Consider the following 23,269-nt stretch of genomic DNA (forward strand, 5'->3'; position numbering starts at 1 on the left):
GTTCTGAGCTGTCAGCAGAGAGCATCACGTGGGGTTCAAACTCACCAACTGTGAGATCATGACCTGAGCTGAAGTCAGACACTTAACCAAATGAGCCTCTAATGTATTTTAAACATTACCCTGATAAAATTAAATACTGCATATTGAATGGTTGTGAAAACATTCAAGCCAAAGAGACTCTTCCATTTGGATAGTAAACAAAATGTTACAATGAACTTTAATGTAAAATCATATTTCTGAAAAATATTAAATCTCAATTTAAATCCAAATTACCAAGAAATCGTGGATTAAATTTTATATGATGTACTAAATCTCTGAGGCAAAGAATGTACATACTCTATTTATTTCTTAGTGTTTACTTATTTTTGAGGAAGAGACAGAGTGTGAGCAGGAGAGGGGCAGAGAGAGAAGGAGACACAGATTCCAAAGCAGGCTCCAGGCTCTGAGCTGTCAGCACAGAGCCCCGTGTGGGCTCGAACTTACCAACCACAAGATCATGACCTGAGCTAAAGTTGGACACTTAACCGACTGAGCCACACAGGCACCCCAAGAATGTACATACTTTTAATCAAGATTGTAAGATAGTAGGGATGCCTGGCTGGCTCAGTTGGAAGAGTATGCAACTCTTGATCTTGGGGTTGTGAGTTTGAGCCACAAGTTGGGTGTAGAGATTACTAAAAAAAACAATAAACTATTAAAAAAAGTAAGACTGCATTAGAGATTGGAAAAAGCTGGACTTTAGTGTGAGAATCACAGATGAAAACAGAGTTGTACTTCAGAGGTTTTAGGACAGATGCAGGGAACAAAATAATGCCCTCTCCCTCAGGATGTCCACAGAACCTGCGAATGTTAGGTTATATTTCAAAGGGTAATTAAGGTTTCAGGTGAATTTAAGGTTGCTAATCAGTTGATTTTAAAACAGGGAGATTATCCTGGATTATCTTGGTGGGCCTGATATAATCACGAGGGTGCTGAAAAAGGGTAAGAGTTGGCTCGATACGATGTGAGAAGAACCCAACCTGCCATTGCTGGCTCTGCAAATGGAGGCTTTGGAACTGCAAGCCAAAGAATGGGAGCAGCCTCTAGAAGGTAGAAAAGGAAGTAATTCTCCCAAAGAGCTTCCAGGAAGTAAGGCAGCCCTGCCAACACCTTGAGATTTTAGCCCATTTTGAGACCTCTATCAGTCTTCTGATCTATAGCACTGTAAGATACTAAGTTCGTGTTATTTTAAGCCACTGCATTTGTGGTAATTAGCATAGCAATAGAAAAGAAATGAAACAGTCAACACACACTTGAACTTTTAAGACTCTACTACCTGCATTTTGGTCCCTCTAGGGGATTACTGACTTTATCCCCTTTATTCTTTTCCTTTTGGTCTATACTACAGTCAGCTCATTGTTACTGAAATATTATCTTACTTGGTTTTAGGTGTTTAATTTTGGGGGGTATGTGAAACATAACTATGGTTTTAATAATCAGTCCTTTACTGGGGCGCTTGGGTGGCTCAGTTGGTTGAGCGTCTGACTTCAGCTAACGTCCTGATCTCAGTCTGTGAGTTTGAGCCCAGCGTCGGGCTCTGTGCTGACAGCTCAGAGCCTGGAGCCTGCTTCGGATTCTGTGTCCCCCCTCCCCCCTCTCTGCCCCTCCTCGGCTCATACTCTGTCTTTCTCTGTCTCAAAAATAGGTAAAAACATTAAAAAAAAAAAATCAGTCCTTTACAACAGTATTTGCCACTCCCTCCTTAATCCTGCTACCCTGTTTCCACTCCTCCCCTTATTCCCACCCTCCTCTCCTGCCAGACACCAATCACTTTAGTTTATTAGCCCCACCCCCCCACCCCGCCAATGAGCAGATACTTGCGTTTCCCTACGTCCCCTTCTTTCTTACGCAAAGTACCATACTTTTGCCTTTAAGCAAAATTAACTTTTTTCAAAATTAACTTTTTAAAAGTGAATTTAGCACATGTAGAAGTCTACTTAATGACCTTAAGGAAATGATGTTCTGCTTAAATGCTAAGGGCCAGATCTAAAGGATTTAAAGCATTAAATGTGAGGAAACTGAAATACTGCAGCATAGTTCACTTGTAGGAAAATCTAATCCTTATCTTCAGTTAGGCTTCACTAGGTACTTCTAATCACAGATCCTGTTAACTGAATCTCACTAACTTTAGTAAACGTGGCTAGCACGGGGCTTGCACTGTGGAGCTGGCACAGACATCAGGCTCATTCGGTGGGTGTGAGAACAGAAAGACATTTCCGATGACAGTTTTAGGTGTTCCCAAGTCCTTGATTCCTAAAGATCCACCTAGGCATTTACCTAACGAGGCCACAGCATCGTGATCTTGGTCCCTAAGCCTTAAAGGGAAGCCCAAACCTGTACCGTATTGAAAGAGTGGCTTTACACAGTAGGTACTTTCCCAACCCGCCTAAAGTGGCTGCAAACAGGATAAACTATCACACCGGAGCGTAACCCTTCCCTCAAGTGATCTCAGTGTTCGGTGGCCTCTAACAAACTAATCATAAGCACCCTCCCAACTCCTGCCTGCGGAAACAAATACTCCCAGGATCCCAGGCCGTTTCGATTGACGTTACTTCCGGGGAAAGTAACCTTTCTCCGGCGGTTGCAGGACTGGAGAGGTCTCGCGACATTTGCTCCCGCGAGATCTGCTTGCTCACTCTTGCGATGACATCCTCCTCCTCCTCCCCGCCGCCTTTCGGCAATCTTCGCCAGTCCCAGCCCCGACCAATCTGCACTCAGATGGCATGGATCAGGGTCTCCCCCCGAACCCCAGTCCGCTCTGGGCGTCAGGCGGCGGCGGCGGGGTGCGAGCTGCACGAGGCCGACGGCAGCGGCACTGCGAGAGGCCACGGGCTGGCGAAGAACAGTGAGCGTGGGCGGGGCGGGGGTAAGCTAGCTGAGTAGCGGCTCGATTGTTCTGGCCTGGCTATGGCGCCTCTCCTCCCCCCCGCCATGGCTCCCCGTGTCCCTGCTCCGCTCCTCTCAGTGAGTGAAAGTGGCCGCCGCCGCCGCCGGCCCAGCGCCCGCAGCCGCCTCAGCGCCGCCGCCATCTTGGGGTCCCAGGAGCCGCCGAGGGAGCGAGCTAGGAGCGTCCACGCCCAACGCAGTCACCGTCCCACAGCCTCAGAGAGCGAACCGCGGCTCCACCGTCGGCGGGGCGACCCCCCCCTTCGGACCCCGCCCGCACCCCGCCCCCCCTCCGCCGCCGCCGCGGCGGCGGGGCCCGGCGGCCCGAGGTGAGGCGACTTGACGTGGGCGGGCGAACGGAGGGGGATTTGTGTAGGCCCCGTTGCGCCCCTCTCTGCGGGCGACGACTGGGCCGCGTCTTAAAGGGGCCGTCGCCCCCGGCCCTTGGATTTGTTGGGGTTAATAGGGAGGATGGGTGTGGACACTCCCCGTAGTGTTGGGACCTCAGGGACCTGGGCCTCGTCCTTCCCCCTTTTATACCTCTAGAGGCCTGGGGTCACGCGGTGACCTCAGATAGCCGAGGAAGCCCGTGGGGCGCCCACACGTGGGGAGTGTGTTAGACCAGGTGCACGTGGGACCCGGTGGGGCGGTGTCGGGCTAACACGTGTGTGGGTTTGGGGGTGGGGTGGGTCAGGGCGGGGGCTAGGCTCGAGTGGGGACTCCGTGAGGTCTTTATCTGTCCTCTTAAACAAATGAGATCTAAGAGCTTGATAGTGTGTCAGTTTATGGGGAGCAAGTTGGGATGTGGGTGAATGGTGCGTGCTGCTTGTTGGTGTTAGGTGGGGACAGCCTAACACGTGCACATACTTAGGAGTGCGTAGGGGATACCCATTGTGTGTCCTTTTGTAGGGTGTCCAGGCTTTTGTACGGTGTCCAGGCAAGTGTCATCCTATTTTGACATTCCTTCTTGAGCTAGCTGAAGAAAACTACTACTTCCGTAATCAGCGAGGGTGGAAGCCCCCTACAGTTTAGGAGTGATAGAGCCTAAGAATGCACTCACTATTTTAGTTTGCAGCCAACTGTTCGCAAATTCTTTGATTCATACATACACTGCCTAGTTTTATGTTCGGGTACTTGTTGGTAGGAATGGGAAATGGAATTAGCAGGTTACTTGTTGGGAGGAATGGGAGAAAATTACGAGGTTGACTTTGCTAAAATCACAGGTAACAGCTTACTTTTCCAGTCAGTGACTTTCATGATTGCCTTTCCCAAGGAGGTTTTCATTCTGGTTTGCTAGTGGTGGCGTTTTATTTTCAGGCAACAGCTTTATTGCAATATAATTCACATACCAAAAGACTCAAGCTTTTTAAGTGTACACTTCTGTGATTTTTAATATATTCAGAGTTAATTGTACATCTTTCAACTCTATGTAATTCATCACCCCAAAAAGCCACCTTAGTAGTCACTACCCCATCAACCCTTCCCGTAGCCCTTAGGAGCCACTAATGTATTTTCTGTCTTTGTAGATTTGTCTATTCTGGATACTGGGTATAAAGGGAATCATACAGTATGTGTCTCTTTGTGAGTGGCTTCTTTCACTTAACATGCTCTCAATGTTCATCCATGTGGTAGCATGTATCAGGACTTTGTTCCCTTTTGCTGCCAGTAATAATCCATTCCCCTTGTGTTTTATGCTTGAAATTCTCAAGCTCTTCCTATAAATCAACAATTTGAGGTTATTAAATGTGGTAAAAGTCACATACCTTACTAGATAATAAAGTAAATTTGTGTTTTTAAGGGTTAAATTCTGTTATTTTAGTTTACTGTGTTCTTTTCCTCTTTATTTTGTTTCAGAAGAATCCAAACTAATTTTCAAAGATCCGTGTCTTTTAATAGGTAACTGTAAAGAGCACAAACGTGATTAGAAAAGCTTATGACTGATAAAAAACAGTTTTGAGTACATCAAGGTGAACATCTGATTGAGTCTAAGCAACAGACAATAAGCTATGGTGTTATGATTTCATGTAATAAGAGTTTGTCATGGTACTACCAAGGAAAGGTATCATAACAGCTTTTGACCGCTGTTGCTTGTGTAGACATGGGGCTAGAGAGGCAATAATAGACATCTTGCTGCCCTCAAGAAGATTAAAACTGGCTTCGAGGTTTAACGTGTCAATATACAAGTTCACACAAAATGTAAGTGCTGGGGTACAGTGAATTTTCGAGAGTTCAGAATGGGATAGGTTTAATAGGAAATTGAATTTGTGTGGGAAAATGACGTTTTAAAGTTGGCAAGTTTTAAAGTTGAATCTTAAGCATAAACATTTTGACATGATAGGCCGTAGCATACAGAGAATGAGAAGAGTTGGTAATACTAAATACCTATTATGGGTACTAATCCTAATCTTGAGGGCTCTGGTCCCACCTAATACTATCATCTTTGGAGTTAGGATTTAAACATATGATGGTTGGGAGAGGGTCACAAACATTCAGACTATGGCTTACATTAAGTTAGAAATTCACTTATAGAAGCATTCGATTCACTTGCTAATCATGATGTGGTAGGTTTGTTAGGGTTGAAAAGATCACAAAGTATAATGCCTGGATTTAATAAATACATAAGAGAGATTTCCATATATGTTAGGTCAGAAGTAGGAGATCAGTAATTATAAATGTAATTGACAGATATTAAAAAATCATTGGGGGAGTGCCTGGCTGTTTCAGTTGGTTGAGTGTCCAACCAGCTCAGGTCATGATCTTGCGGTTGGGGGTTCAAGCCCCGTGTTGGGCTCACTCTTGTCAGCACAGAGTCCACTTTGGATCCTCTGTCCTCCACTCTCTCTCTCTCAAAAACAAATAAACATTTAAAAAAAGTAAAAGTAAATAAATCATTGGAACTAAATGCTATTCATATTTTTAAGGGACTAAAAGACTGTGAATCAACTGTGTGACGTGATTTTATAAACCTTCACTGCCCAAGGATTTGACAGCCTGCGTGACAGTCTATTGAGCAGGGTTCTTAATATTTTTTATGTGCCCTGGACCCCTTTGCAGTCTAAAAAAACCTGTGAACACCTTCTCAGAATATGACATTTAAATGTATAAAATATAGTTCATGTATTTATGATGTAAGAAATACGCTTTTTATTACTGAAACAAATAGTAAAAGTTGGGGTGTGCTGCTTACATTCAGAAATGAAAGAAATGCTATTTTCAGTTACATTTTAGCAAAAATAAGAATGTGAATTTTTCCCCATCCAAGTTTATGGACCCTAGTTTAAGAAAGCCTTTGTCTTAGAGAGGCCTGGATGCATAGATAAGTGATTTCATGTGGGGCAAACCAGTGGTTTCCATAACAAGAAGTAGGATGCGGACTCTTAAATTCATATTCTCAAGAACATGACTTCTTATGGGAAAAGCAAGTGATAGTTTAGCTAAGGGGAAACCTGGTAATGTGATGGAAAGACATTGTTTTTAGACTAAAAGATTTGGGTTTGAGTCCCACTTAACCACTGGGTAAGCTACTCAACATTTTTGAGTTTCAGTTCTCCTTATCTGTAAAATGGGAATAATAATTTTCACTTCTGAGATTAAATGACATGTTAACTGTAAGACAGCATATTGATGAATGTTGGTTTATTTTTGTCTGTGAGGAAATACGCCAAAAGCTATGACATATATTTATTCAAAAAAATTTTTTTAATGTTTATTTATTTTTGAGAGAGAGAGCATATGCACCAGTGGGGGAGGGACAAAGAGAGAGGGAGACACAGTCCTAAGCAGGCTTCAGTCTCTGAGGTATCAGCACAGAGCCTGATGCGGGACTGGAACTCACGAACTGTGAGATCATGACCTGAGCCGAAATTGGACTCTTAACCCACTGAGCCACCCAGGTGCCCCATACATTCATTTAAAAAAATTTTTTTTTAAGTTTATTTATTTTGAGAGAGAGTGAGCATGAGCACAAACACGGGAGGGACAGAGAGAAAGAGAGAGAATCCCAAGCAGGCTCCTCCATGCTGTCAGTGTGGAGCCTGACTTGGGGCTTGAATCCACGAACTGTGATACTGTGACCTGAGCCAAAATCAAGAGTCGGACACTCAACTGACTGAACCACCCTGGCTTCCCTATGATCCCCTATGATACACATTTAGTTTTGATTTGGGAGAAAGGAAACTATGTAGTAGGAACAACCTGTATGGTATATGGGATTGTCTCTGCTTATTCAAGTATAGAGTCATCTTTTGATAATGGTACTAAGGATATTCTTGTAAAAGAACAAATAAGGTACCTTTGGGTTTGTATGTGACAGCTAGCTCTTTTGTGTAAGAGGTTAGTAGCTAAGTAGAATAAACAGGATAAATCTTTCACAGTTTTGTGCAAGAACAGAGAAATGGCTAGTAAACATCAATATGGTAAAAAGGATGTTCAGGTGCTCAGTTTATTCCTGAGAATGTTGCCTGAGTGTTGTCAGAAAGGCCGACAAAATGTTAGTCATTCCCTGGAAAGACATGAAAAAATAAACGGACTGTGTTATCTTGGTACAAAACCACAGTTACGTCTACTCTTAGACTATAGAATGGATTTCAATTGCTGCACTTCAAGAAATAATAAATTAAGGGGTGCCTAACTGGCCCAGTTGGAGGAACATGTGACTCTTGATCTCAGGGTCGTGAGTTCAAGTCCCACATTGGGTTTAGAGATTACTGAAAAATAAAATGTCAAAATAAACAGGAGGGAAGTTTCCAGAAAATGGCAGTATAAATGATGAAGGCAATGGTAGGGCTTACATGTGAAGATAAAGAAATTTGACTCCATATTGAAATGATGAAGACTGGGATGGACTATGGTTAAATTGAATTAGATAAAAACATGCATTATAATCCTGGAAAATTAGAATCAGTTTGAAGGATGAATATTGTTTGACAGGTGTATAATGAGTGGTTTGTTTATGAAACTTACTAGCAAGGAAGATGGTTAAGGTTCAAGAACAAACCAGACACAATGTTATGGTTATAAAGCCAGAGACTTTTATGATCCAGTCCTAGTTCATTTCAGGTCAGCAAGCCATTTGATGATGCTTGTACCTAATGGTTTATGTAACTCCTTATTTTGTTCATTAGATAAATATTCATTGAACACCTAATGAGTGCTTTTTGATTTTCCCAACAATTTGTTGAGCATCTGCCACACTCAAGGGACTGTGGTAGATTCTGGGGATGTACAAGAGAATTAATCCACTTGTATGTATATGTGTGGAGAGCACAGAGGGGCTCTGCAAAGATAAACACAGGGTTATGCAAACTCTAGGTGCCATGGGTAAGTATAAACCTAAATATTTCTTTTGAGTTGTTGATAGGAATTAGTAGTAGTTTTTTTGTCTTTTTTTAAAAAAAATACATTCTTTTCATATGTTTAAAGGCCCTGTTCTACCTTGTTAACAGAAGCGTTGTAATCCAGTGGCAGTATATTATACCGAGCCCCTTCTAGATCCTAGAGCCAGATAACCTGAGTTCGAATTTTAACTCTCTTATTAACTGTATGATCTCTGGAAAGCTATTTAAGCCTCACTGTCTTCATCTGTTAAATTAGGAGAGTAATAGTACCTGCTTCATAGAGGGTAATTGTGAGAAATAAATGAGTAAATTGCTTAGAATGGTCTCTGGCACATAGTTTCTCCACAAATGTTAGCTGTAATTACAAGTAACATTCTTTTTTGACAGTTTAATTAGCTTAATCTAAAATTTTAGTTTGTAAAGTGTTGAAATCAGAACTTTTTTGAGTAGGAAGAGTCTCAAATCTTTTTTAAGATAAGGCAGGGAAAAAATACACCAATAAAGAAAATAGTTACAATGCATTAACCTTTGTGTTTATGTAATGAATACCACTAGATGTCAATATTTAAGATAACTCAGAGATGTGGTATTTTGCAACATGACATATTTTAGTTCAGGGTCTAAAATATTTCTGTCCTGCATGTTATTCTAATGTTAGTAATAGTTTGCCTTTTTTAGAATCATTCTTAGAATATAACAGAAGACCAGGCTCTGGGGTAGGGTTCAGGAAAGTTTTTCTGTAAAGGGTCAAATAAATCATATGCTTTGCTGGTCATACCTTCTCTGTTGGAGCTGTTCAACTCTGCCCTTCATTTATGGGCACTGACATTTTAATTTCATAGAATTTTCATGTGTCATGAAATAATGATTTTCTTCCCTCACTTATTTAAAAATGTAAAAAACATTCTTATCTATCAGGAATAAGAAAAGGGCAGTGGGCTGGATTTGATATGCAAGCCATACTGTCCTGACTCCTGCTCTAGAGTCTTTACAACTCTGGCTAGGAGATCTTGTGCAAGTTAGTATAAAGCCTAATGCCATCTATTAAATGGGGATAATAATAGTATCTACTTGATATTGTTCTTAGAAATAAATAAGATAACCTGTTAAGTGCTTAGCACCATCCTTGACACATAGTGTTAATAAATGTTATATATTATTACTTTTTATTAAAAAACTTTTTAAATTTTTATTTATTTTTGAGATAGAGATAGCGTGTGAGTGGGGAGGGGCAGAGAGAGACAGCGTGTGAGTGGGGAGGGGCAGAGAGAGAGAGGGAGACACAGAATCCGAAGCAGCTCCAGGCTCTGAGCTGTCAGCACAGAGCCTGATGCGGGGCTCGAACCCGAAACCACAAGATCATGACCTGAGCTGAAGTTGGACGCTTAACCCGACTGAGCCACCCAGGTGCCCCTATAAATGTTATATATTATTATCATCTCAGTGAACTCCTCATTTTATAATGAAGCTGTTGGAACCTTGAGGGGGTAGCTGATAGTCCTAAAGTCTATCTGTGGCTTGTTGATAGCATTAAACTTACAGTTTTTGACTTCAACTTCTCTGCCCAACCATGCTGCTTCCTTAGAAGATTGTAGTACTTTGTAATTTATTTTTAAAGTAGGCTCCATATCCTGTGTGGGGCTTGAACTCACTACCCTGACAGCAGGTGCATATTCTGACTAAGCCAGCCAGGTGCCCCGGTAGTTAAAGTGCTGCTTGATAAAACTATTATTTTGGATACTGTAATGGTGGATACATGACATTATGCATTTTTCAAATCCCATAGGGCTTTACAGCGCAAAGTAAACTTTAATGTGTACAAATAAAACAAAAATCATTTTGGAGGTAGAGAGATCCCAGGAAGGAGTGCAGACTGTGACAAGAGAATTTAATTGTGTTAGAAATATATGAAACGGCCTCACTGAAAATGGAAGGGAGGTGCTGACCTAAGTAAACTTGGAAGTGAGTGGAATCTAAGACAAAAGGAATTGCACATAAGCACTGTAGTCTAATTGATAAAAGTTGTATCCCATGAAGGTGCAGGTTAATTCTGATACTGATATACATGTATATTGCAATTGAACAATTAACTAAATGGATGGCAGGAGACAGGTTTCTTCTCACTGTTAGAGTGTGAATTTACAGATAAGCAAGGGACGGAGGCTAGAATGATTCATGTGGTAATAGATTGGAGTTGGGGACATCAGCATGAACTCATATTTTTAGCTTAACACAGATGGTTACATATTGTAATAGTCATGTATGTGTATGTATACATGCTTGGATTTATACCCACATATATTTCTGTGCTGTGTCCGCTGAGAAGGTTGAAGGAAACCCAGTAGCAACACCTAGTACCTAGATCTTCATTTCCAATACCGTTTTTTTAAAAAGTTTATTTTTGAGGGAGAGGGAGAGAGAGAGAGAGAGAGAGAGAACGAGAACAAGTGGGGGAAGGGCAGAGAGAGGAAAACAGGATCTGAAGCAGGTTCTGTGCTGACAACAGACAGGAGCTTAAACTCTTGAACCATGAGATCATAACCTGAGCTGAAGTTGGATGCTTAACTGACTGAGCCAACTAGGTGCCCCAAAATTTTAATTGGTATTTTAATTGGAATTGCATTGACTCCATAGATCAATTGTGAATAATGTCGTTATTTAATACAAGGAACAAGAGCTCCTTGGAGAAATGACTGATTATAGGACTGGGCAGGAAATATACAAGATGAGCCTGGAACATCTTGTAGTGCCAGAAAGTAGGGAAGTACTCTAACACCCATCACCACAACAATACAATTGCATGATAAGGATAAGTCAGAGGAGCACGGGAGCCTGCTGAGAACTCTCAATGGTCAAAACTGGTACGATTTGAGCAGCAAAGTAAACAAAGCAGCATTGGATTATAACTCATAATATAAAATCAATATTTCCAAGTCTGTAATGTTGTAACTAAATGAATAAATGAATATCCTGCTTTTAGAATACTCCATTAACATATTTTTATGCCCCAGGAGCCTCTGGTTTGCTTGAGGTCCTTGCGACAATACTGGAGTTTAAGTATGTGAGACTTTGGAGTCAGACTTCTTGGATTTCAGACCTGGCTCTGCCACTTCTGGCTGTGTAAAATGGAAGTTATAATAGTGCCTGTGTCATAAAAGGATTAAATGAATTCATGCAAATATAAAGTGCATGTATGTATAAAATATTTGGCACATAGCTCTCAAAAGAATGTGTATATAGCCTCTTTGTTACAGTAGTATTTGATACAAGGTCAGAAAATTTGGAATCTCACTTGGAATTGTTTGTAATTAAGTCTCCCTTCCCACCCCCCCAGGCTTCTGTTGAAGAGAGGAAAAAGTCTAACTTCAATTTAACAAGTGTTTTATTGAGCACATAGTTTGATGTAAACATACCTACCTTGTTCTAATTGACTGTAGACTGTATAGTGACTGTGTATACTGTATAATGACTGTATAATGAAGAGAGTGAGAGTAAATGTATTTAGTGTTAATGAAATCATTACACACCTAAGTGACTTAAATGTTTAACGGTTGAAAAGCAAGATTAATTTATAATTTAGTATATAGTTCAACTCGTGCTTATTTACAGATGTTTGTCCCTAAGATGAATTACCCGAACTTAGGTTTCTCAGGTTTCTTTGGAGAACATAGCTCCACAGAATTTCTCTGTTAGTGTGTCACTTCCAAAATGAAAATTGACTTTTAGTATAAGAAAACTAAATATTGTGAATTTTGGAAATATTGGCTGTTTATGGACGATGTCTCTTAAAAAAAATTTTTTTTTTTTTACGTTTATTTGTTTTTGAGAGACAGAGCACAAGCTAGGGAGGGGCAGAGAGAGAGGGAGACACAGAATCCGAAGGAGGCTCCAGGCTCCAGGCTCTGAGCTGTCAGCACAGAGCCCGACATGGGCCTCGAACTCACAAACTGTGAGATCATGACCTGAGCCAAAGTCAGACGCTCAACCGACTGAGCCACCCAGGCACCCCTGGATGTCTTTTACTTTTTATTCTCAATAATGACTTTTTACCATCTCTCCTATGATAATGAAGAATTAACTGTATGGAATTGATAGCTAAATTTTCCCAGCACTTTGTGAGGGATCCCTCTTTTTCACGAGTAACTATTAAGCTAATGCTGTCTTCCCTTTGCTGAGGAACGAACTGAGTTTGTTAAGATTTCTGGGTTGTCGATCTCTGTCCTTTAATTTCTCTCATATGGAAGCATCTTTTTTCTCATCTATGTCATTTCTGGAATAGGTAAGTGTCTTCATGAATCTAACTGTAAAAGTTGTTGAAATCACTGGTTCTTCAGTAAGATCTCTTCAGTTTTGTTTTCAAAAAAATTGTTTTTGAGTTTATTTATTTTGGGGGGGAGGGGCAGAGAATGAGAGAGGGAGGGAGAGAATCCCAAGCAGGCTTTGTGCTGTTAGCATAGAGCCTGACACAGGGCTCGAACACATGAACTGTCAGATCATGATCTGAGCTGAAATCAAGAGTCGGACACTCAACTGACTAAGCCACCCAGGTGCCCCTGTTTTCAAATTTTTAATGTGATGAATGTTATTAGTTCAGATTGGGTGTTTTTCACTAGAAGAAAAAAAGAATGGGACTCCTGAGGGACTCAGTCAGTTAAGCATCTGACTTCAGCTCAGTTCATGATCTCATAGTTCCTGAGTTTGAGCTCTGTATTGGGCTCTCTGCTGTCAGCGTGGAGCGTGCTTTGGATCCTCTCTCTCTTTCTCTCTCTCTGAAAATAAACATTAGAAAAAAAAATTTTTTTTTTAATGTTTTATTTACTTTTGTTAAGACAGAGAGAGACAGAGCATGTTTAGGGGTGGGGCAGAGAGAGAATGAGACACGGAATCGGAATAGGCTCCAGTCTCTGAGCTGTCAGCGCAGAGCCCGATGCGGGGCTCAAACTCACAAACCGTGAGATCATGACCTGAGCTGAAGTGGGACACTCAACCGACTGAGCCACCCAGGCACCCCAGAAAAAAAATTTTTAAGTTACCATGTGGAAAGGTCCATTCGATACCTCAGGAAACATTTCCTCCCTTTTGGATTTTTTGATTTAGTAATATATAAACCCTAAATGCTTAATAAGTGGGGGTTGAGCTTGTTTGACTAAAGATTCTATTATTTATACTATGGAACTCCATAGAGGCAGTTGCAGTAATAGGCGTTTGTTTTTTTTTTTTTTTTTTTTTCCATTCTGATAAGGTGTTTATTCCCTATCTTGGTGAAGATACTCTTCTAGGAAGTTGAAATCATACTTTTCTAGAAGAAATCAAATGCATTTTAAATTTTTTATTTTTGGTAACATACTTCATTTTGGCATAATAGTAGTCCAATTTCATTAATGAAGAACACTAGGAAAGGGAAAATGTGGGTAAGCATTTTTTCTTACACTAGACCTGTGGGGTAGGCCAAAATATTTTCTCTTTGTCTTTTTAGAGATTTATGAAAGGTCTTTCCTTTTTTGGCCAGGGGTTTTTCATTCTATTTAAAATGGAGGTGTTGGGCGCTTGGGTGGCTCAGTCAGTTGACTGACTCTTGATTTCGACTCAGGTCATGATCCTAGGGTTGTGGGATCAAGCCCCACGTTTTCTCTGTGCTGAGTGTGGAGCCTGCTTATGATTCTCTCCCTCCCTCTGCCCCTCACCCTGCTCATGCTCTCTCCCTCTTTACAAAAAAAGTTTAAAATGCAGGTGTTAATTATTTCTGAAACTTTGTGCTTTGGGTAAACTCTGGGCTTGTTAAATTGCTAGACTGTTCTCAGGCTCTTGCAGTGATCCCTTTGAGCAGATTGTTTCTGGCCTGCTTGTAGAGGGCTCTGTCTGCCTCTGTTCCTTGAGGACAAGTCTTCTCATTCATTTTCTGGTATATGATAACCTCTTAGTGAATATTTGATGGTCTGAAAGGAAAGTTTTGGTTCAACTAGAATTTTATTTAAAAGATTGCTCTGTGATTGATTTACTTCTCATCTACCATGTGTTAGGGTGACTAAAAATTTATTGTTCAAAGGTGGATACTTGTGAAAGTGAAAGGAGAGGGATTATTAGTAATTTTGCTTAGGGACAAACAGTAGGCATGAACTTCTGTCTTGGGCAAACCAGCTGGGAGGTATGGTCACCCAAATCACGAGGCTTCTTTTCTTTGTTTTTGTTATAGCAGTCTGGTGGTAAAGAGTTGGGAATTTGGTGTTAACCAATAATAGATCTGAGTTCTTATTCTAGCTTGGGCAAATTACTTGGCTTAACTAAAATGAGAATAAGTTTTGGGGAGTGTGAGTGGCTCAGTTGATTAAGCGTCTACTTTGGCTCAGGTCATGATCTCTTGGGTTGTGGGTTTGAGGCCGGAGTTGGGCTCTGTGCCGACAGTGTGGAGGCTGCTTGGGATTCTCTCTCTTCCTCTCTCTCTGCCCCTCCCCCACTCACACTTTGTGTCAAAAATGAACTTAAAAAGTAAAAAAATATTAAAATGAGAATAAGATTTGAATTACTGTGAGGATTAAATGGGCTAGTATTAGGAAAGCATCTGAGACAGAAAAGCCCCCCATGCTAGTGTGCTCTTATTCAGTGTAGGTCCCTCGTCCTCTCTTCCCATCATTCTGTAACTAGAGTTTTTGCTTTCAACTGAGGCTGGTTTTGAGAGTTTGTTTGTTTGTTTGTTTGTTTTATATAAATGTTTATTTTTGAGACAGAGACAGAGCATGAACAGGGTTGGGTCAGAGAGAGAGAGGGAGACACAGAATCTGAAGCAGACTCCAGGCTCCGAGCTGTCAGCACAGAGCCGGACGCGGGTCTGGAACTCAGGGACCGTGAGATCATGACCTGAGCCGAAGTCCAACGCTCAACTGACTGAGCCACCCGGGCTCTCCAAGAGCTTTTTTAATGGTTACGATTAACTGGAACATTTCACTGAAACATTTTAGTGAATGCAGAAATGTTTTTCAGTTGAGCCATTGAGCTTATTTTTTGTTGAATTGTATAATATGGTGGGCAGGAAATGACTACCCTACAAAACCAGATTACTCTTTCTCAAAATGTTCATGAAAAACTTTTTTTTACCAATTATTTTTTTGCAGAATTGCTGAAAGATATTTTAATAGTTTTGATTTAGCACAATAGTCACTTGGAACCTTTATTTCAGCTTAATGGATTGATACAAATTTTACTGGATAGGTAAAAAATGATTTAAATGAGAATTTCATTCAGTTTCTTATCAATATTTATCCTGTGCAGACTTATGTTTTCTCTTTTGGTATTTGAATTATTTCCCCTCCTGTATTTCTTGATATTTTGCTAACTTTGTCAATTTTACTTGTTTGTGGCTTTTAAAAAAGGAAACCAAAGAGGAGCAGTTTTCATAGACTTTGTGCATTAGTACAGGCATCCACACATTTTAACTCTAAAAACTCAGTAATAAAATGGCAAGTAACCTAAATTAAAAAAAATTTTTTAAATGCTTATTTATTTTTGAGAGAGAGACAAAGCACAGGCAGGGGAGGGGCAGAGAGAGTGGAAGACACAGAATCAGAAGCAGGCTTCAGGCTCTGAGCTGTCAGCACAGAGCCTGCTGTGAGGCTCGAACACACAAGCCTTGAGATCATGACCTGAGCTGAAGTCAGACGCTCAACCAGCTGAGTCACCACACCCCAACAAGTAACCCAATTTAAGCGTGGAGCCTGTTTAAGATTCTCTGTCTCTCTCTCTGCCCCTCTCCCACACTCTCTCTAAAATTAAAAAAAAAATCTTTGTCACCTTGGAGTAGGTAAAAATTTCTTAGGAAACAAAAAGCACTAACCATAAAAGAAAATATTGATAAAGTGACTTCATGAAAATTAAAAACTTCTAAAATTGTTAATCATTCCTTGGTTTTATTGTTTATCAGTTTACAAGAATATTAAAAAAAAAATCAGTCTGTAGAAGGCATTGCAAATACTGTAATATGTAATCAGGCTTAAGGGCCCCATTTGCAACTCCATGCCAAATAAAAATACAAATTCCCTCTCACACAAATGTCATAACCTTAATCAGGATTCTCATGGAAGTCTGAGAAGTTCCAAGCCCATCCAGAATTACTCCAAAAGATCCTAGTACATGTTCTCTTTTACAGTCAGTTAGGATCCAATTTCTAGCCATGTCCCTTAAAAGTATTTTTTTGTGCTCCTCCAGTCCCAGTCTAAGGTAGATACTAAAAGCTCCCATAACATATGCTGTGCTTAACTAGTATCCCTTACTGATAAAATAAACAAGAATGTCTTTCCTAACTCTCTAGTATTTTATGGGAAGCAACAATTTAATATATTCTAAAAGGAGCAAACTAAGTAATCCCCATTTCTCTTAGTTGGTTATGTCTCATTGTGACTGTTCTTAACCCTAGATCTTTCTACATTATCTTCTCATTTGTTTGGTAAGTAAGGAATCATATGCAATACCAGAAGCAGCTGGAAGTCTTAGGACCAGAATAGTTCCCGCTGGTTCACAGTGTGGATGCCTGTACTAATGCACAGAGTCTATGAAAATACGTATTTGGGATATCACTCCCTCAGCTGATACATAATTTGGAAATCTTTTCTCCCATTTGTGGGTTTTCAGTTTCTTAATAGTTTTGTTTATAGCACTAAAGTTAATTTTGATGAAATCCCGTTTATCTTTTTTTCCTTTTGTTGCTTTTGCTATTGTAGAATATCTAAGAAACCATTACCTCATTCAGGGTTATGAAGATTTATCCCTATGTTTTCCTTCTGTGATCTCTCCCGGGTTAATTTTTGTGTGTAAAGAGATCCAAATTCATTTTTGTGCATGTGACTTTTCTAATCATAGCATCATTTGTTGAAAAGGCTGTTGTTTTCCCATTGAATTATCCTGACAGCCTTGTTTGTAATCAGTTAACTCTTAATGTAAGGGTTTATTTCTGGACTCTCAATTCTGTTGCATTGATCTGTATGTCTAGCCTTATGTCATACCATAAATCTTACTATTGCAGCTATGTAGTAAGTTTTGAAATTGGGAATATGAGCCCTCCAGCTTTGTTCTTTATTGTCAAAATTGTTTTGACTATCTTAGGTCCCTTGTATTTCCATATGAATTTTAGGATCAGCTTATCTATTTCTGCAAAAGAGCCAGCTTGGATTTTGATAGGTGTTATATTTAATCTAGATACATTACCATCTTCAAAATATCAAATCGTTTGATCCAAGAACCATGGGATATCTTTTCATTTATGTAGTTCTTTAATTTTTTTCAATAATGTCTTGTTTTCAGTATATATATAAGTCTTGTAGTTCTTTGGTTGAATTTATTCCAAAGTATTTTGGCTTTTTTGTTTTGCTTTTTTTTTGTTTGTTTTAGTATTTTTAAAGATTTTATTTTTAAGTAATCTCTACAATCAACATTGGGCTCAAACTCACAACCTTGAGATCAAGAGTCGGATGCTTTACTGTCCAAGCCAACCAGGCACTTTTGTATTTTGTTCTTTTTGATGCTGTTGTAAATAGAATTATTTTCTTTATTTTATTTTCAAATTGTTGAATGCTAGTATATAGAAATATTATTGATTTTTGTATATTGATCTTGTACATTATACGATTACTGAGCTTGTTATAATAATATTTTAGTGCATTTCTTAGGATTATCTATTTAGATAAGATCAGGTCATCTATAAATTTTTTTAATGTTTATTTTATTTTTGAAAGATAGAGAGAGAGAGAACATGAGTAGGGTAGGGATAGAGAGAGAGGGAGACACAGAATCCGAAGCAGGCTCCAGGCTGAGCTGTCAGCAGAGTCCGATGTGGGGCCCGAACCCACAAACTGTGAGATCATGATCTTTGCTGAAGTGGGAAGCCCAAGTGACTGAGTCACCCAGGTGCCCCCAGGTCATCTATAAATAATAGTTTTGCTTCTTTCCAGGCTGGATGCTATTTGTTTTGTTTTGTTTTCCTAATTGCTCTGGGTAGAACTTTAAGTAGAATTTTATTTATTTATTTAATTTGATTTTTACTTTATTAAAAATATTTTTTAATGTTTTATTTATTTTTGAGAGGCAGATACAGAGCCCAAATGGGGAAGGGGCAGAGAGAGGTAGACACCGAATCTGAAGCAGGCTGCAGGCTCCGAGCTGTCAGCACAGAGCCTGATGAGGGGCTTGAACCCACGAACCGTAAGATCACGACCTGAGCTGAAGTCGGATGCTTAACTGACTGAGCCACCCAGGCACCCCTAATTTTATTTTTAAGTACAGTTTTGAATATGAGTTGTGAGAGTAGGCAATCTTGTCTTATTCCTGATTTTAAGGGAGATAGCATTCTTTCACATTAGAATGATGTGAGCATTTTGTAAGTGCCTTTTATCAGATTGAGAGAGTTCCTTCTATCTCTAATTTATTGAGTGTTTTTATTTTGAAATGGTATTGGCTTCTGTCACATCATTTTTCTGTGTTAATTGAAATGCTTAGGTGGCTTTTATACTTTGTTCTATTAATGTGGTATATACTGCATTGGTTGATGTGTAAATGTTACACAAACCTTGCATTTGTAGGATAAATTCTACTTGTTAATTATGTGTAATCCTTTTTATATGTTGCTAGAATCATTTGTCAATATTTTATTGAAGATTTTTGTTTCTATAAGGGATATTAGTCTGTAGTTTTCTTATGTCTTTGGGTGGCTTTGGAATCAGGGTAGTGCTGGCCACATAGAGTGACATGGCAATTGTCCTTTACTCTTCTGTGATCGGGAAGAGTTTGTGAAGCATTGATACTAATTGATAGTAATAAAAAAACATATAAATGTTTGATACAATTCACCATTGGAGCCATTTGACCTGGTTGTTTTTTGTTTTTTTTTGTTTTTTGTTTTTGGTGGGAAGTTGGAAGTATTAAATTTTATATGATTGTCAAATTACTCATTTTCTGTTCTGTTGGTTGGAAATACTTAGAAGGATCTTCCATATCTTAAAAAAAAATTTTTTGTTTTAAATATTTATTTATTTTTGAGAGAGAGATAAAGTAGGAGCGGGGGAGGGGAAGAGAGTGAGGGAAACACATAATCCAAAGCAGGCTCCAGGCTCTGAGCTGTCTGCACAGAGCCCCACAAGGGGCTTGACCTCTCCAACCACAAGATCCTGACCTGAGCCAAAGTCAGACGCTTAACCGACTGAGCCACCCAGGTGCCTCAGAATCTTCCATATCTTAATCTGCTGTTTCCTCATCAAAGATATAGATATTTATAACTAATGACTAATACAGTCAGGAGTGACACATTCCTTTTTTTTTTTTTTTAAGTTTATTTATTTTGAGTTGAAGGGATGGGCAGGGAGAGAGGGAAAGAGAGAATCCCAAGCAGGCTGCATGCTATAAGTGCAGAGTCTGACACATGGCTTGAACTCAGTAGCAGTGAGATCATGACCTGAGCTGAAATCAAGAGTCAGATGCTTAACTGATTGAGCCACCCACGCACCCCCACCTTTTTTTTGGTTTTGTTTTGTTTTTTTATAAAGGAGCCACAATATCGTATATTTATCAAACTCCTCCTTTCCTAAAGGTCTTTAGTTTCTTAAAATGTGTCCTTAAAACATTCCTGGGCAGAGCTTAGGCCAGGACAAGTCTCCCCACATTTGGAATAGGGAGCCTGAAACCCACCAGAGTGCATTAGCTGAAAGTCATGACTGTCGGAAGGCAGAGCCCAGAAGTGAGTCTGTATGTCCCACTTGTCAGAGGTCAACTAGCTAAGCCAGTGATTGGTTCCTAGCAATTTGGATTTCCTGGTCCAGTAAAATTTCCAAATAATTTTAGGGACTGACAGATATGCTGTCCCTTTTTTTTTTTCTTTTTTTCTAAGTAAGGACATTTAACAAAACAAAACACTAATATCACCATTATGGCTTACAATAAAGATATTTTAACTTCCAAATTTTTAGGAAAACTATCCACCTCAGAATAAAGGACTCTTCTTCCCAAGAATTTATAGTTGGAGACAAATTTATTGTGACACTTAACGTGATCTAACACTCAACAAATAATCATTTTTTTCCTAAACTCCAGTGGCACATTATCTGTATATCTTTTAAGTGACTTCCCAAGTGTATTTTTTATTGTTATTTGAGTCTTATCTCTTCTATTAAACTGAATTCTGAAGGAAACAACTTTTTCTACATTGCACTTTAGAGTTCAGCAATTGAATGCCTGAGTGAATGAAATGTTACTCTTAATGTTCATATGAAAATTATATCTCACTTCTTTTTGGTCTTATTTCCATTTATGAAAATAATACGAAGTTCATTTACTTGGCCTGGTCCTGCTATTTGTGCCATAGTCCTACAAATTATCAGTATAACCTGTGGATCTGATGCAGTAGATCACTTTCAGTCACAACTAGTTTGGGCTATAGAGTGTCTGAGTTATAGGGGAGCTGAGGTGGGAAATTCAGTTATTTTGTTCCCTTAATGTTTGGCCTTTTGTATAAGCTACAGCCTGTTAACCTACAGGCTGTCTTTAGTCCTGCAAATGCTTCATAGCTATAGTTCTGTTCCTAAGAATTATAACTTTATTTGGCCTTTTCTGTATTAGTTTTGGTAAATTTAGGAATTACTTCTTAAAGGCAGATATAATTGAACTCTTTATTTAGATATTTGACTGAATCATTGATGCCCTATCTAGTCTTCTTTGAGCTATTTTGATTGGTATTTTGCTAAAAAAGTCAAATAAGTTTGGAATGCCTTTTAGAGAGAGATTATGAGCACATTAGCATATTGAAGACTAAAAAGTCTTAGGCCTAACTTTAATGCTTTAATATTTTCAGTATTAATGGACATTTAATATATTTTTTAAAGACTTTATTTAAAATTTTTTTATTATATATTTTTTTTTAAGTTCGTTTTATTTTGGGAGAGATAGAGTGTGAGTGGGGGAGGGACAAAGAGAGAGGGAGAATCCCAGGCAGGCTCCCTGCTGTCAGTGCAGAGCCCATGCAGGGTTCAAATCCATGAACAGAGAGATCATGACCTGAACTGAAGTCGGACACTCAACTGACAGCCACCCAGACACTGCTAAAGATTTTATTTTTAAGTGATCTCTGTACCCACCATGCAGTTCAAACTTCCAACCCTGAGATCAAGAATCGTGCACTGTACTGACTGAGCCAGCCAGGTGCTCCAAAATCTTGATCCTAGTATTCAGAGAGGCAAACTTGGGAAGTGCTTCTGCAAATGATTGGTATGAAACCAATTTTGGGCATGGTCTATAAAGAGGAAATCAGAGGTGAAAATAGATTTGAGCATGCAAAGTTTAAATGGGTAGGTCTTAAGACAAATAATTGTTAATGGCCATCATTGCAGTTTGTAGTACTTTATGAAGTGGTCATTATATATCACGTTCTTACCATTGCTGTTAGACAAAAAGGTAAAAAGCCAACTCTTCTCTCTTTAAAAATTGAAAGAAAAAATTTTTAAACCAAACTAAAAGCTGTTTAGGCTATCATTTGAACAGTGCTTCTTAGCTCATCTCCATCTAGAGATAGGGTGACTTTCTCTCCAAGTAGTTATCTTTGTCAGGCTTATCATTTGGGAGAAGATAAAAATCCTGTCCTCTGGTTAGCATTGGCATTTGGTGCAGGTATCCTTCAGATTCTTGTCTGGCGGTAACACCTTGCTCTCCTCTTACCTCTTACCTCTTATCAACCTCTCTTGTCTGAGATTATTTTTGTGTGGAATTGCCTGAAAGATTTTTAGTACATGCATTCTCCTGTTCAGCAAGTGTGGATAATGAATATTTGAACCCATTCTGCTTAACTTTCTATTACTTGACTACTTTCGTATCTTTTCATTTGTTTTATTCAAGGTTTCATCCCCCAAGTCATGTGTCCAGGATGGAGTAGAGGCCTCACATGGTCATGGACTATAGATGATCTTTATGTAGAATGTAGCAGAAATAGAGTTTTGGGGGCTCCTGGGTGGCTCAGTTGGCTAAGCATCCAGTTCTTGATTTCGTCTCCAGTCATGATCTAACAGTTTGTGAGTTTGAGCCCTGTGTCAGGCTACATGCTCTCAGCGCAGAGCCTGCTTGAGATTCTCTCTCCCTCTCTCTCTCCCCCTTCCCGCTCACACATGCTTTCCTGCTCAATAAATAAATAACAACAACAAAAAGAACTAGAGTTTTGTAGCTTTGGCCTTTGATTTTTAATTTGCATGAAAAAGCAAATTAATGTGGTCATTTGTAAATACTAGAACCAAAATAGATTCATGAGATAGGGACTATTTGCTCAAATAGTTTATAGTTTAGGAAGAGAAATAAGGCATGCATGTATACAGTAAGTAGACTGTAATATCATGTAAGTGCCAGGCTTTCAACCATTTAGAACTTCGGAGAAGAGAGAATAGTCTTACTTGGGAATAATCTATGAGTGTTTCCTGCAATGAGATATTTCATTTTGTCTTTGAAGGATTTTGGTTCAACTTGGTAAGACTTTTCCTACAGAAACATAATTTGTAGGACAAAGGCAAGGCAGCTTCCATAAAGGCATTGCAGTAACTAGTGCAAAGCAGTCATTCTGGGATCACACATGGGTACACAGGTGAGGAAATATGATGTATGTGAGCATGATTTAGGAGTAGACACTTTACCATGGATATCAAACTGTAGTCAGGGCTTGTGAAGTATGATCAGAGTCCAGTTGGAGGATAACCAGGTTTAAAGAGCCAGAGTTCAGGGTATGAAGCAGGCCAATCAATGGTGAATTGGCTCTAACAGCATATATTAATAGTCCTTTCAGTCTTTGAAATGGCAGTATGTGGTCAGATAAATTTTAAAGAACACTTGAAGATTGGGATGGGTCTGACGGGAAGTTAAGAGACATCTTCAGGGTATTCTTAACTTGTCTGGAGTGTAAGAGGGTAGTAAAAAATTAAATTGGAAAGGTAAGTTGGAGCCAGATGATAAAGGTCTTTGAATTTCAGGCAGAGGAATTTAGACTTTATTGAATTTTG

At 39.4% G+C, this 23,269-nt stretch overlaps 1 protein-coding gene across 5 annotated transcripts in view; it reads left to right on the top strand.

Moving 5' to 3' along the window:
• The first annotated feature begins 3,010 nt into the window (after positions 1-3,010).
• INO80 (INO80 complex ATPase subunit) overlaps positions 3,011-23,269 on the top strand; it is a 144,608-nt gene continuing 124,349 nt past the window's right edge. For all 5 annotated transcript variants that reach the window (XR_008417115.1, XR_008417113.1, XR_008417114.1 and 2 more), the window contains exon 1: positions 3,011-3,254. The gene's annotated coding sequence lies outside the window, so the exon portion shown is untranslated. The remainder of the gene's footprint in view (positions 3,255-23,269) is intronic.

This window comes from Panthera pardus, unplaced genomic scaffold (genome assembly GCF_024362965.1).
Source record: "Panthera pardus isolate Hobbes unplaced genomic scaffold, ASM2436296v1 HiC_scaffold_24, whole genome shotgun sequence".
Classification (NCBI taxonomy): Eukaryota; Metazoa; Chordata; class Mammalia; order Carnivora; family Felidae; genus Panthera; species Panthera pardus.